Source organism: Corapipo altera, unplaced genomic scaffold (genome assembly GCF_003945725.1).
Source record: "Corapipo altera isolate COAL_440 unplaced genomic scaffold, ASM394572v1 0, whole genome shotgun sequence".
Lineage (NCBI taxonomy): Eukaryota > Metazoa > Chordata > Aves > Passeriformes > Pipridae > Corapipo > Corapipo altera.
The window spans coordinates 7,630,794-7,641,870 of record NW_020884872.1 but is presented as its reverse complement, the minus strand read 5'-3'; the positions used below and the strand labels follow the sequence as shown (position 1 = coordinate 7,641,870).

At 47.8% G+C, this 11,077-nt stretch overlaps 1 long non-coding RNA gene across 1 annotated transcript; it reads right to left on the bottom strand.

Annotated features, from left to right (window-relative positions):
- Positions 1 to 2,903: 2,903 nt before the first annotated feature.
- LOC113942709 lies at positions 2,904 to 3,408 on the bottom strand. Its single transcript, XR_003526039.1, has 2 exons — positions 3,267 to 3,408; positions 2,904 to 3,054 (listed from the first exon to the last, which is right to left on the bottom strand). It is a non-coding gene; the product is annotated as an uncharacterized LOC113942709 (long non-coding RNA).
- Between the last annotated feature and the right edge of the window lie 7,669 nt (positions 3,409 to 11,077).

Below are 11,077 nucleotides of genomic sequence, written 5' to 3'. Positions count from 1 at the left end.
AGCATGTGCAGAAGTGTGTCTGTGCACGTGGGAACAGCATGTGCAGAAGTGTGTGTATTGGTGTGAGTGAGGGTGTGCACACATCTGAGCATGATCTCTGCCTCTTCAGGCCAGCTCCACTGTTGCTCCCTGAAGCCTCTGGCCCAGGCAGATCACTCTCCACCTCATAATGAACCATCTCACTGCAAAGGTAAGTTATGACCTGGGTGATTACTGCTGTCAGTTCCAGGACAGCCTCTTTCTTTCACACTGGATCAGCACATCTGATCAGCGTGTCAGAGCAGTAAGCCCTGGAGTCCCCTGCCCAGCACCTGTGACTGAAGTGCATGGTTCAGTGCTGTGCTGTGCCAGGGCCGTGGTGTCACAGCTCATGCAAAGACAGGGCAGTGACTTGGCTTTATCTGTGCCTCCTGCAGTCTCAGCATCTTCCCTCTTCTTGTGACTTCAGCTGGAATGCTTGAAAGTCATCAGGTCAGTGTGGTTCTTGCTGCTGTCTCACATCCCTACCCTAAGCCATCAGATAAAGGTGATCAGAACTCCAGCCTATGCCTTGTGCTCCCTTTCCATTTCTTCCAGTTGGCATGTGTCCCTCTTCAGTCAATACACTGCTTTCTGTCTACAAGCTCTGTCCTCTCAGGCTACATGAGTCAACTTTCACAGCTGACTCCAGGGCTTATAATGTTAGAGGGGTGTTATATATCCTTTGCACATCTACATATACTTGAGGACTGTCTGTACTGGGCCTGCAAAATTAGATATATACACAAGCATGGAGAAAGCTGCAAAGAACTATTTGGTCATAAAAAGATCGCCAGTTCAGCCTCAGCTTGAGGTAAATGTCTCAAGCAAACCCATTACATATTCTCTGAATACACAATGGGCTTGATTTGAGATGTATTTATGCTCAAGAATATTATGTATTCTCTTTATACACCACGCAAGGTTAAATTTTTTTGAAAATTTATATTTGCTTTTTATCCTACAGACAATTTATGTCCAGACCTCCTGAATCTATTTGAAAACGTCAATTTATTCTTGATTAACTCCAGAAGTGCTGGAGATCACTAATTCACTTGCTGCTGTTAATGTATTTAGGAGTTAGACTCAGAATAGTTTAGTTAAACTCTTCTAGAGGAAACTGAGAATCCAGATTTGGCCTGTTACAGAAAGGGTCTCTGTTAAAATTCAACTTTATATTGGAATTCCTGATTGGGGGCATTTAGATTTATAGCAGTGATTTGGACCAGTCTCTAATCAATTCCTAGATAGTACTTTTTCATCAGTTGATCTGACAGCAGGAAGAAGGTCAGGATCATAAATTTCCCCTTCCTGAGTGCCAGAAGTGGAGGTGAGAAGTGCCTCCCGCAGGTGAGCAGCAGAGCCGGGAGCAGGGGCTGGGTCTGCCTGGGTATTGAGTTCAGCCAACCATCCAGCCCACTGGGAGCACTGGGAGCGCTGGCTGCCTGCCACCCCTCTCTCAGGAGCTCAGCTTGCCCAAAGACACTCAGAAAGGGTGACCACACACTTTTCAGAGCTGGCTGGGTCAAGTGGGGCAGGGTGTCAGCCTGGGACATCAGCACAATTCTCCTTCACCCAATATACATCTCCTCCTGTTCTTGCACCTTCCCATTTTCCTTACCATGGCCTCTCATGCTCCCAAAACATCTGAGGTATGCCATGCAAGCCAGGCTTGGTTGTTCTTTGAGGGACAGTCTGAGCAGAGAGAATGCTACTGTTGGAGTGCATGGAATGAGCTCCTCGACAAGGTGCCCTGAAGTTTCACACTCACTGCTATATTTAACCCCCTGCATAAGCATCTGATTTTCAGCACTGTGGAGGTCTGTATCTAGCTTTACACAAGCTTAGTTAACACTGTGTAGGCGGGTCTGAGTTGCAAAGTTCTCAGGTTTGGACTCAGTCCAAAGAAGGCACTAAGCAGAGAAGAGGAGAGTGCCTTTCACTCCTGGGCTACCTCTGTGGCTTTTTCCCTTCCACCAGGTGCTGTGTAGCCTCCAGTAAGCCCTTTTCCTCACACCCTCCCCTAGCTCCTGAAGCTAAAGTCCTGGTCCTTTCCACCTTCTTTAGCTCCTCAGTGTCACCTTTTACTCCCTGCATCCTTGCACATGCCCCTCCACGTGATCCTGCAGTGATCCTGAATGCTGCACCATTAACCCCTCCCGGCCCCACATATGGGCAACAAAGGCATTGAAGGTGTCGGTGTATTTGTTTGCCCCCCACAGAAGGGTTGCCTAGACCTTCCCTCAGCACCTCTGTGAAACCCTTTGGCTGGAGGAGAAACATCAGCAGGAAAGTGTAGTGTCACATCAGAAATACTTGAAGTAGTCATGGCCAGGGTCAGGTGGCAATGACTTCTGCTTGACTGTGTTGGTGCAGGCTGCTGCACCTTCTCTTTAGTGAGATCTCATGCAGTGGTGATTTGATTCACTCTGCTCTCTGATTACAGCCTCCATTTTCCCACTAAGTATAGGAAGTGCAGTAAAATACCCAATTCACTCATCCCCCAGAAGCTGGAATGAACAAGAAATGATGTACGCACCCCTGTTTAGGTTATGATATAGCAAGCCTTTAAGCACCACTGCCCAGAGACTATGAGACAAAACCACCTGGCACAGACAGGGACTGTTCCAAATAACCCACTATTTGAGTAGTGACATGGGTCCTATTGCTACCAGAGATAGTAAACCAGCCAGTTTGGACTTTGTAACATCTTCAAGGCCGCATGGTACAACTCTGCCCAGTTTATCAAAAATGAAACTAGTGTTTGATGTAACAATAGTGTTTATATCTATCACACACATCGTTGTGAAATATATTGGTCAAGGAGAGCTCCCACAGAACAGCTCAGCACTTAACTCCTTGCAAAAGCTGCAAGAGGGTATGAATTATTATGAGTATTTTTAATCAAGTAACAGATACAGTTGGTGCAGTCAGGATTTTCAGAGAAGCTCAAGCTCCTGATAAATATGTCACAATCTATGATAACTTTACCAAGTCCTTTAATATCCTACAGCTCCAGTTGCTGCCTTCTGACTCCTGCAAAATGTGGGAAGGAAGGGCAAATGTCAGTAAAATCGCTTTGTCTGTTTCAGATCAGCACATCAACTCCCTCAAGGGCAAATCCATGCTCCCTCCTTCCTCTCTGGGGGATGCAGAAAAGGGTCTTTGTTTACCTTGTTCTTAGAGGAAGGGTTTACCCAAGAAAGAGGCCTTTCCTGTCAGATTTTTTGAAAGGATTTAGAACTCACCCACCCCAGACTGCAAGGCTCCCATATCCACCAGTGACAAAACTTGCATCTTCTCGGCTTTGTTGGTAACCTTTTGCAACTTTGCCAGACCTGCATCACACTTCAAATAGTTTGCTCCCAAAACAACAGTCTAGCATCTCATTTCTTCAGATTGAGCTGACAAAGCTGAAGGAAAACACCCAAGGATCACTGATTCTCATGGAACCAGGAGATGACCACCTCACAAAGGGAAAGCAGAGAGGGAAGGCTACAGGAGCGAGTAGTGCCCACAGAGACAAGAGCTCAGGGAGATGAACCCCCTCGCTGAAGGGACCACTGGTTGAAATGATCGTGAGGTGTTTGTGGCTCTTTCCTTCCTTCTGAGGAAGTGTGAAAAGAGAAATTCATCACACATGTGCGTAAGGCAGCACGGTTCTACCTGAACTTTGTCGAGGTAATTTGTGTGGCACCACTGCTTGTATCAAGGATGGGGCACAGTCAGTCCCCCTCCACGAGGGTTGGAGTTGATTCAGCCTGTCAAATAGCAAGGCTGGATCTCAACCTACTTGAACATTGAAATATTCAGAAATGGATTTTGTAGACATGAAGGAATCAAGACTTTTTATTCCATGCAAAATCTGAAATTGCCCAGAGAGATTTTAAATTAGTCTTAGCCCAGGGTGGTTTTCCAGATCATCAGTACACGCATCTCTGGGAAGTGCTGTAATATATATGGCTTTTATCTGGAAAATGACCACTGCTTGCTCTCTGAGCAAGAAGTTCAAGGGATGGGGAAGGGCTCATGATTTTAATTTTTACAGTTTTCTCTTTTTTCTCTTGATTCCTCTCTTTCCAGATGCCTGTTATCACACTACAAGTGAGCAGCAGTCTGTATGGCCTGTAGGAGTAATGTAGGATGTAAGGAAGGAAATAAGGCACTAGAATTCAAGCGATCAGTCTGGGAGATCAATTGGGGAATGCAAAAAAATCAGCTTAGTTTTATCAAATATTACTTTTAAAGGACATGGAGGAGAGGGGATACTGAGGAAATCTCCTTCAAGGCATTAAAAGTCTGTGCTAGAGAACAGCTGTCCAATGAAACACACAGTAAATAAAAATGCAAATCCTAAAACACAATATAAAACTCCATGCTGTCTCAAGACTGAGAAAGGTCACCATTTCAGGAACAGCAAAATCTTCCAAGTCACTGAGGCAAGGTGGAGCCCCAGCATGTGGGTAAGCACTTACTGCAAAGCCTGTGAGAGCCTCGTCAGTGTGGAAACCCCAAAGGCACTTTTGGGGAGAAAGGCTGGGACTGGGGGAGGATTTCATGGTAAATATTAGCCTAAACAAACACAATAATGGGACCAGAAACTGCCCATACCCCTTGAATGAGAAAAAAGATCCAGAAAGCAAATAGAAGCCTCTATCTCCGTATAATCTGCCTAATCACAATCTCACTGTCTCCATTTTTTAACATTTAGTGCACACCCTGAAGGTGCCTGATGCTCCCTAGGGCCTTTCTGAGAGCAGCCAGTGAAACGGATTTGCCCTGGGCTTCCCCGTGCTTCCCACAGCAAAGGGGAAAGTGGCATCCATGCTGCCCTGCAGCACAGCAAGGCAGGGCTGAGCACACACCGAAGTTGAGTTCAGGGCTGTCCTGCCCTATCCTAAATGTTTGCACAACGATCTCTCTGGTCAGGACTGGTGGGCAGGAGTGTGTGCCCAGTCTCATCCGTGAGCACTGTCATTGGGTATCCACCCGATGGATTGGGTATCCACCACTGGCTGCCCTCCTAAAGTCTGACCTGAGTTCAGAATAATCTTTTAAATCCCTCTTCTCACCTTTCTGTCTGCAGCTGTGATGAGCAATCCCAAAATGACTGAGCTTTCCGCTTGCCCTCCATTTGTTCAGTGCACTGACCTAATCCTCTTTCAAGAGCCCCTGGAGCACAGCAGCCCAGCCCACTCAGCCACCATCCCACGGACCTTCCTCCACCATGGGCCACAGGATTAGTCCTGAAACATGAGACTCACCAGAGCCCTCTGCTTGGCATGCTCCTAGCTGATTTTCCAGGGCCAGCAACCTCGTCAACGGGAATTTCCTTTGACATTTCCAACGGGGAAGAAAGTGCTTTCAAGAGGGCTATAAAAGCAGAGCTGCTGCTGGCTGATTCACTTGCAGGAATCCAGCAGAGGAGCCATGGCAGCAAACAGGCCGTAGGACTAGGGATGCTCACATGGCACAGTCAGTGGGCTCGGGAGGCACATTTAAGGTGGGGCTTGGCATCATGGCAGTGAAGGGCTCAGGGACTAAAACTAGGCCACGGCAAGGAAGGCCAGTGAGCAGGAGCTGCCACAGAGTCTCCTGACTGTTACCTAGTGCCTGGGAAGGAGACTGAGGAGAGGACAGCACAAAACAGCCTCCCAGATTTGCAGCAGCAGGGACAGCACCTCACACCCCGGGATGAAAGGTCATCATGGTGGCTGTGGGAGAGAGACAGATCACTAGGAAGAAGCTGAGACTGGTTGCTTAGAAAAAGTTGAGACAGGAGAGGAGAAAAGAGCCTTGTGTGCAAAACAGAAGCTCAAAGTGCAAAAGTAAGACAAGGAAATATTTTACGTCATTTATTAACCCACTTGAAACAGCAGGACAGAGAGCAGTATTGATAAATAGTCGTACTGGGAAAATTTGCAGACCTTTCCTTCTGGCACCACTCCACCACTGGCAGCCATGCCGATGAATTAAGGCTCTGGTATCTAACCCTGGCCGTTGCTGTAGCAATTTGGAAAACAAAGCTCTGAGTGTCCTGGCTGCCTCACAGTTGTGAAGTGACCCATCACATCCCAGACCTGGCACCTGCACCTTTGGCTTGTTCGTGCTTTATAAGGAAAAAAGGCCAGTGCCCTGACCTTTGCAGCACTTTCACTGCTGCTCATCTGGTCATAGTGGTTCTCTGGAGAGGCTACCAGAGGCTGAAGAGGTGATGGTGGGTTTGGGGGAGAAGTTCAAATACTCCTGTGCCTGGTTTTCTCTTCTTGGCCTGTTCCTACTGAGGCTGCCGCAGCAGGGTGTAGGAGTGACTCACAGTACACAGGACAGCTTTTTGGGGAGTGGAAGGTTTCTTAGATGAACAGGAGCAGTAGATGAGCCTGTCTCTGGGAGGTGACTGCTCTGCTCATCAGGGCTGGGCTGGTTTCAGTGACCATTCCCCTCTGTGGTGGCCAGCACCATTCCTGTGTCACGCAGAGCCTATAACTCATGGAAATAAAGCACCTCTGACACCCCTCTGAGACATGTATTCTATATGAAAATTTGGTTTATTACTGTCAGACCCACAAATCTGGATCCGCTGTGTAATTCTACCAGCGTCCATCAGTCAGACAGACACATTTAATGAGAATGAGAATTTATACCGTTACTTCCTATATTGGCTGCTGCCAAAGTGCAATCGACAGTCAAGATCTTCCCTTGCCAAGAAAATTGTCCCTGAAAGTGCTGGTATCTCAACGTTTCAGGAGAGCAAACCCACAAATGTAGAGATGCCTCTTTGGTGGATGCAATTCTCCCATGCTGGATACAGGACCAGGGTGTCTGTCCTGCTTAGGCACATGGGGGACGAGCAGGCAGTCAGTGGAATAGATAGAAATGTGTAATGGATGATCTTGCTTAGCACTTGGGAATGCATATTCCCTGGTTTTCTCAGGAAGAAACACATTTGATTTCCTCCAGCTATTTTTTTTAAGTGCTGTGTTGTGAATATTGACATGTTTAGGTGTATTTGCATTGGCTGTAGCTGTGGGGGCAGGGCAGACTTCTCCAGATGCATGTGTCAGGTCGGGTGCTTGACTCTTAGAATAACACTGCTGAAAATCACCTTTTCCCTTTGTTTTTCTTGCCCTTTCTTCAGACACCTTTGCTGCCATTCTGTCTCCTGCAGAGAAGCCAGTGAGGGCTACAAGGAAGCGATACCATGGCATTTCAACACTTGGCAAGGTCCCCTGTTAGTCAGAGAGACAGCCACATCCCGGGTCTCCCCCTGCACAGGGTGCCCCTGTTGCACCTTGCATTGCCTCTGTTCCACATGGGGATTGCCCCACCTGGGAGCCTTTGGCTCCCTGTGGCTGCACACTTGCAGGTATGACTTTCAGTCGTGAGCAGGATAACCATCCCCATGCTTTAGTTACATGGATTACACCAGCACTGGGAAACATCTCCCCTGAACTGAATCCTGAAGGCAATTTGTGTTTCAGGAGACAAAATCCTTGAGGGTGATTTTGCTTCTGTATTAAATACTTCCTTCTTTTAAAATCAAATGTCTTGCACTTTGACTCAAAAATCAAAAATAGGAAAGGTGTTGGGAGTCTTCCTTTTGAAATTATTCCAGTTTTACTTGTTGACTGAATTTAGTAACAGTTTTTCTGGAGTAAAGAAATTTTGTCTGTCTGGATTTTGAGCCAGACAAGAGACCGAGAAAACAACCTTCCCTTCCAAAGTCAATTTGGACCAAGATCATTTTCTTTCCTCTGACGGACAGGTTTTCTGGCTTAGAGCAAGGTACTTCTCATGCATTCCTCATGCTCTATTGAGGTGCAGAGGTCACAGGGAACTAAAAGACCAAAACTGCATTGGATAGGACGTGTCAACACCTACAGTTTAATCTGATGCTGAGCCACTACCTTGCACACAACATTACTGGCAAAATGCACACGATATATGGGCCTGCAAACAAAATGGTGCCACAGTTTTTGCAACTCAGAAAGTAAACATGGTGAGTGGCACCTAAGCTGAGCTGTCTTCTGCATAGCATCAGGTCCTCACCATGGGTGATCACTGTTAACAACCAGATCTGATGACTCTGTTGGCAGTTTCCAGGTAATGTCACTGGTAAAATGCTAAAATGCCAAGAACCCAGCCTTGGAAGTGCTGAGCATCCTCATTTCCCTTTGATTTAAATGGGAGCTGAAGGCACACAGCACCTTGCAGCATTTGGCTCTGTATAAGAAGATACCGGCTGAACCGCTTTGGCTGACTGTCAAGACTGTCCCTTTTTTTTCCATATTTTTTCCTCATGGAAAAGGTTTATCTAGGATTTCCATTTTGCAAAGGCAAACTAAGACAAGACCTATTCTTACAGAGAGAAAAGAGTAACTGTAGTTCCCTTTCTGTCTGTGTTTTCAGCATTTACAGCTCTAAGAGTCCATTTTAAGGCACTAGAAAAAAATAAAACTGGGATGCTATTCCAACAGTGGAGAAAATTATTCTTCATGAACACGGCTAATCGAGGCTGCAGGGTTGCAATCATTCATTATAGATGGGCGTCAGAGGAGAATAAAATGTGTCTTCTAGCCAGCTGCTAAACCCAAAATTAGAGGAGCCACATACAAGAACTGAAGCTGCCTGTCTCCTGGAAAAGGGTCCTGGTTCAGCGGGAGGGGGAAATTCCTGCTTCTGGGTTCCTTTTACAGCTCAGCAGCCCCCCTGCTAAGTCCTCACTATTAATCCCTGTAATGCTTAGCACCATCATCCTGGTTAGATTTTGTCTGCTAGCAGACAGGAATCAGACACATGCAAATCACAGGTGGGCATGAGGACAGCAATGCTACCGCATCCCTGGGTTGTTAAAGCACCAGGCTCTGAAATAAGAAGTTGCCAGGGGTACACCGTCATTTTTCGAACCTGTGAGTTGCTCTCATAGGATGATAGAGCCTGGTTTCATTGCTTTCCCCTGGGAAATTCCCTGAGGCAGGAAGGCGGTTGAACTACCGTGGTTATAACTTTGATATCTGAATGAGTATCTGCTAGCCTCAGGCAACCGGGCTTCTGTTAATTTTGACCAGGGAGCATGATACACTGTGGCAAGCCGTGTCACTTAGGATTGTATCTGCTTAGACATGATGCCTCTGAGTAATGTAATTTATATTTCATGCACAATTGAAGCAGCTAATGGTATAATTCTCCAAGGGGGAAACAAGTTGTTACAGCATTAATTACATTGCAGTTGCCATTTTTTTTCTTTCCACCCTGTGCCGAGCACTTTCGAGTCACCAGTTCAACGACAGCAATAGCTGGTGTCACATGAAAGGGTCTCTGGCCTGGCAGCCACGGGGGATGCTGGGGGGCCCTTCCCTTCGGGGGTGGCAGGCAGGTGGCCTTGGTTGCCGAGGGCAGGCTGCCTCTTGCGTGTGTAGCCCGAAATTGCAGCTTGGCACTAGGAGACAGGGTTTGGAGAAGCAGCCAGACATGCACAGAGCGTCAGAGAAGTTGGGAGAGGGTGTCGATCCTGGGCATCCTAGGCAGGGATGAATACTTTAGTACCCCAGGATTTGGAGGAGGGAGAGACGAGTGCCCATGTGTCTGCGTCCTCAGTGGCTTTCTGCCATGGTTGTGGCTGCTAGGGAGCAAGGATAATTCAAGAAGTGTGAGAAGAGTGGACAGAAGTTTAAAAAGCCTCTGATGTCTCTGCTAACCCGGCTTGCAGCAGCAGCAATGAGAAAGCACCTACAGAGGAGATGAGCACAGACCTCTCAAAGCAAAGCTGCCCCCAGGTATCCAAAGGAGGGGGATTTTTTTTTTCTGGGGAAAAGTAAATGGCAGTTCAGTTGGCAGGAGCCTCGAGGTCTCATCCAATCCTGGAGGTTAGTCAGCAAAGGGAGCTGGGGGCTCCCAGGCACTGGGAGCTGGGCTAGGGGCACAGTGCTGTCCAGGCTGGCCCAGCTGGAGGGCAGCACTGCTGCGGGTGTGAGAACAACCCCATGACCAGGGCTAAGCCGTAGTGGCAGGCTCGGGTAGGCAGAGGGGCCAAAGAAGCCTCAGGCAGGGGTTTGGGAACTGCTGGCTGTGGGTGGCTCTGGGCTACAAACCGTGTTTCTTTTTCCAGTTTGCATAGGGTATCAAAAACCACAGAGCTCGCAGCTGAGCTAGGAGGAGGTGTAAAAATAGAGTCACTGGTACATACCAGAGTGTGCTCAGGCTGGATGTAACCCGAGTGTGCGCTGCTGTCAAAAAAAGAGATAGGGAAGGGCAAGAATTACACAACTTAGGCTGCTATGAAAAGCTCAGAAGTAAAAATAAAACCCTCTGTGTGTGTGTTTTGGCCCAATGGTATGTCTCGGAGGGAATGCAACATGCTGTGCTGCCAAGTGTGAGGCTGAGATCAAGAGAAACATCTGTGTCTGGGCTTCCCACTCTGTCAGGAGACTGGCAGGGATTGTCCTGCTCTGCTTTGCACTGGGACAGCCTCACCTTGACTATTGTGTGCACTTTTGGTCACAGCAATATAAGAAAGATATTAAGCTATTAGAGAGTGTCCAGAGGAGGGCAACGAAGATGGTGAGGGGCCTCGAGGGAAAGCTGCATGAGGAGCAGCTGAGGTCACCTGGTCTGTTCAGCTGGAGAAGAGGAGACTGAGGGCAGACCTCGTTGCAGTTACAATTTCCTTGTCAGGGGAAGAAGAGGGACAGGCACTGATCTCTTCTCTGTGGTGACTACTGACAGGACGTAAGGGAATGGCCTGCAGTTGTGTCAGGGGAGGTTTAGGTTGAATATTAGAAAAAGGTTCTTGACCCAGAGGGTAGTTGGGCACTGGAACAGGATCCCCAGGGCAGTGGTCACAGCACCAAAGCCTGACAGAATTCAAGAAGCGTTTGGATGACACTCTCAGGCCCATGGTGTGACTCCTGGGGATGGTCCTGTGCCAGGGTAAGGGTTGGACCCGATGATCCTTGTCGGTCCCTTCCAACTCAGCATATTCTGTCACTCTGTGATCTCTAATCAGGAGGAGGGCAGTGTGACAAGGTGGATGAGGGAGGGGGCCTTTGCCTATGCTGCA